The following is a 4,787-nucleotide window of genomic DNA, read 5'->3' on the forward strand; positions in this document are numbered from 1 at the left end:
AAGTTCGTTCTTTCCTGCCAGCTGTAGCTTCGTTTCCCCTCCACAGACACTTAAATTTACCAACCTGGCACCAAGTATAACTGTGCTAAAAATCAGTCTTCAAGGACACGTCATTTTGACGTCACAGCAGAAAGCGATTTCGAAGCCTGATGGTTTCGCGCCACAAATTTAAAACTCGTGACTTGCACTTGATCGCCCAAATGAGCCAATCAGAGAGACAATATGGCGGCGAACGGCGGCCATTTGTGTCGAGAATAGGGCCCCTGGTTACAGTGTACTAGAATAGGGGCAGTGTGTTCAGGAGCCATGATTTGGGCCAGCATGAACTTTGGGACAGAAACGAAGAGAGACACATGGAACACGTCCCAAAGTTGTCAAAACACGTCCCACTTGTCCCAAAGTTCATGCTGGCCCAAATCATGGATTCATACCAACTGGCCCAGAAAAATGCCATGTTCAGGAGCGCTTGCCGCTGAGGCGCTTCATGCAGAAAGCACGAGATGGCGCTACAGGAGCATGGGCTGTACGGAACCAACGGCGCAGCGCTGGCGCTGCGCGTTTTTAGAAGTGTTGTAATCATCCTCCGCCTCGAACAGACGTGCAAATGCTCGGAGGATGTGGAGATGCATGCTTGGAACTGACGTTCACATAAGAGATTAATTATATGTGTACTTTAGCGCATCACAACGCTCATTAGACGGATTTATTAACAAACCTGACAGCAAAGGGTTTGGAGACACCATTACGGATGGTGACCTGCTGCTCTAGGCCTTCTGTTAAGTTGGACTTGGGCATCTGGCTCGTTGGCAAGGCACCAAGGCAGACACGATGCGAATCAGTTCTAAAAAGAACGTCCGCTGCTTGTTCACGACTCAGAATGGTTCCCTTTTCGACGATGCTGCCGTAGAGATGCGCCGTGTACTTGACTTCAGGCCCGTCGTGCTCTGTAAATATAACCGCCCTTTCACAGACAACTTCTTCGGACTTGCACATTATGAGCTTGCAGTATACAAATCCATTATGGCCCGGCACGTTGTGTGAACTCCAGTACACCGAAGGCACATCGAGAGAGCGAAGGCCTAACACAGAGGTTGCCTCAAACAGCTGCGGTTCAAGTGCGTCGCCTTGCAAATATGGCGTGTCAAGTGAAGCGAGTTCCTTTACAGCGTCATTGTGACTGTTTTGTTCAGTACAAGGCCTCTTGGGATCAGCAGAACACACCGTAGGGCTCTTCCGCTTTCTTGGCGCCCGAGGCGTCGGCGTCTTCTTCGATAAATAGCCCGGCGTGTTTGGTAGGAGCGTAGGTACGGCATCCGGCAGCAACTCTGGCTTTCCTCGCGGAATGCGTACCTCTTTCCCTCTATAATGTGGACGTAATCCCGTAGGATACAAGAAGGATCGAAATGACGCTCGCAGACCGAGCAACTTTCATCAAGGACCTTATCTTTTCGATGCAGGTTTCGTTCCCAAACCTTTCTTTTTCCTTCATCTTTCGGCACGGCGAAGAGGGAAGGCTGCTCGCCTTGGGCCCACTTGTAGCCGGTGTCGCACCCCGGCGCAAAGCAATGACGTTGCCGTCGGCGATTAGGCATTGGCTCTCACTCGCGAACACCGCAGCAAAACATCACACTGCTAGCACTGCCCGTGCGGCCGAAACACCCCGTTTCTTCACAAGCAAGGTGGAGCTCAAGAAGCACGCTGCAACCCGCCGCAACACACGGAGAACGCGTCCGTACAGCCGGTGCGACTGCAGCGCCACCACATACATCCGGGACCTGTCTACGCTGCCGGCTTCACGACGGTGCGTGGCGCGCCCCGCCGCCTGAACACACTGCCCCTATTCTAGTACACTGTACCCTGGTGTGGGAACGCGGGGAGCTACCGGAGGATTTGCTAACCGTGGTTGTTTGTCCCATCCGAAAGGCAGGGCGCCCACCTACGGAGCTGAGCGGATACCGGCCAGTGGCATTAACATCGGCGGCAGGTAATCTCATGGAGCATATGGCGTTGCAGCGTCTGAACGAGCGGTTTGCGGAGGCTGATTTGTTTGACGAGCGGCAGACGGGTTTCCGTGGGATGCGGTGCACGGCTGATTCTATATCGGACGTTGTTACAGCACCCGCCGCGGTGGCTCAGTGGTTAGGACGCTCGACTACTGATCCGGAGTTCCCGGGTTCGAACCCGACCACGGCGGCTGCGTTTTTATGGAGGAAAAACGCTATGGCGCCCGTGTGCTGTGCGGTGTCAGTGCACGTTAAAGATCCCCAGGTGGTCGAAATTATTCCGGAGCCCTCCACTACGGCACCTCTTCTTCCTTTCTTCTTTCACTCCCTCCTTTATCCCGTCCCTTGCGGCGCGGTTCAGGTGCCCAATGATATATGAGACAGATACTGCGCCATTTCCTTTCCCCAAAAACCAATTATAATTATTATTATTATTATTATTATTATTATTATTATTATTATTATTATTATTATTATTATTATTATTATTATTATTATTATTATTATTGTTACAGCGCTGGAGCATGCCAGGGCGCAGGCCAGGTTGCGCTGCTGCTACTACTGGACATCTCGGGCGCTTTTGACAACGTTCACCGCGCACCAATTCTCGCGGTGCTTGAGGGGGCTGGTGTGAGCGGGCGCCCTTTGCGATACGTTCATGGCTTCCTGAGCGGGCGCACCATGCGCGTACGAGTAGGGGGTAAGCTCTCCAAGCCTCGCCCGGTGGACATGGGCGTGCCGCAGGGCTCTGTCCTATCACCATTTCTGTTTAATGTGGCCATGCCGGTGGTGCCGGCCTCCCTCCCCACGAGCGGCCGACACCACGTGTGCATGTCCATATATGCAGACGACATAGCTCTGTGGTGCCGGGGACCACCGGGCGAGGCGTTCCGCGTGCGGGGGTGCCTTCAGGGAGCCCTGACCGCAATCGATGCCAGCTTGCGCGGCCTTGGTCTGTCGCTGAGCGCGGACAAATCGGTGGCCATGGCCTGCGTTTCGCGCTCGCGCGCGCACCTTACGCCACTTTCACTGGACGGGACTCCGATTCCTTGGCGTAATTTTTTTTTATTTTTATTTATGAAATACTGCGGACACTAAGTCCAAGCAAGGTGGGCGTACAAAATCGGTGCGGTACCTTGGCCTGGACATCGACTGGCGCCTTTCCTTCCGCCCCGCGGCGACCAAGGCCTGTCTGCAGATGAAGAGGATCACCGCCGCCGTGCACAAGCTCACCGCTCGAGGCAAGGGCATCTCCCAGCAAGCCGCGCTGCGGCTATACAATGCCGCAGCTTTGGGGGCGGTGCTCTATGCGCTGCCGCTCGTCACGGTGCGCAAGCCGTGCTGGAAGAAACTCGAGCTCCAGCACCGCAAGTCCCTGCGCGTGTGCCTAGGCCTGCCCAAAAACTCGCAGTACGCCGCAACGCTGGCCGAGGCAGGAGCGTGGCCACTTGAGCTCCAAGCAGGGCGCAGGGCATTGAATCACATCGACCGGCTTCACCGCGCACCGGACGGCGGCTCGGTGCTGCAGCGTTTGCGCTCGCACCCGCGCTAACGAATGGGCGCGGCGCTGCTCGAGTATGAGCAATTTACCCAAGGCCCACTCCCCTACGGCTCCTGCGCGCCATGGCCTGCTGCCTAGGAGGTACAGCGAGAGATCGTCGTCATTGCGGGAAAGCGGAGCGCACCCCTCTGTGCTGTGCAGCAGCTGGCCAGAGCCGTCATACACGAGGAGCTCCAGGACCATCTCCTCGTGTACACCGACGGCTCAGTGGCCCGCGACAGCTTCTCCCTTGCTGCGGCGGCCACCATCCCCGCCCTGAGACTGCACAGCCAGCAACACGCAGCCTTCCTGGGCTCCTCCACCACGGCGGAGTTGATGGGGATCAGGCTCGGGCTGGACCTGCTGCTCACCCCCGGCCCTCCGCCGCCCAGGAGTGCTCTGCTGTGCGACTCCCGCGCCGCCCTCAGCCGCCTGCAATCTAACGGCCGCGGTACCCACTAGTGCGGGAAATTCGCTCGCGCATCGAGTGCCTTACGCAGAGAGGTTGTGCCGTGCGTGCACAGTGGGCGCCCGGTCACTGCGGCATCGCAGGCAACGAAGAAGCTGACGACCTCGCGACCGCTGCACACCAACTACCTGCCAGCGATCTGCCCCTTGCGCTGGAGGACGTGCGTGCGGCCATCCACGACCATCTCCGAAAGCAGCACCCCGACCCACGCATCGCGGGAGGTGAGCGCATCGACAGTGTCACAGGCTGTTGCGCACTTCCACGGTCACAACGTGCAATGATCCTCCGCGCGCGCATTGGCTGCGTGGGGCCCGGGGAACGACGGGTGCGTCACGGAATCGCGACGAGTGATGTATGTGACGGATGCGGTGCAGTGGAAACACTAGAACATCTGCTCCTTCACTGTACCGCGTTCGCCGACGCTCGTCGCGATATGCTCGCGGCCTATAGGGCGCAGGGCATACTACCAGACTCCATCAAGACGCTATTGTGGCCGCAGGGAAGTGCGCTCACTCGTGAGCGAACTTTGGTGAGCCTCTGTGCATTCCTCGAACACACGGGCTTGACGTCCCGTCTGTTCTCCGTCAGGTAGTTACACGCAGTGACCGAACGCTCCGCGAGTTCTACCTTGAACGATTAATAACTGGACGCCCCACTCCAGTTGTAACCAACACAGTGTTGTGCGCGTGTGATTTAATTCCTCTAAAATGAATTAACCACGCGCACAACCTGGACACACCTCTTATTGTGTAAATAGTTTGTACATATTACTTCT

This window comes from Amblyomma americanum, chromosome 1 (assembly GCF_052857255.1).
Source record: "Amblyomma americanum isolate KBUSLIRL-KWMA chromosome 1, ASM5285725v1, whole genome shotgun sequence".
Taxonomy (NCBI): Eukaryota; Metazoa; Arthropoda; class Arachnida; order Ixodida; family Ixodidae; genus Amblyomma; species Amblyomma americanum.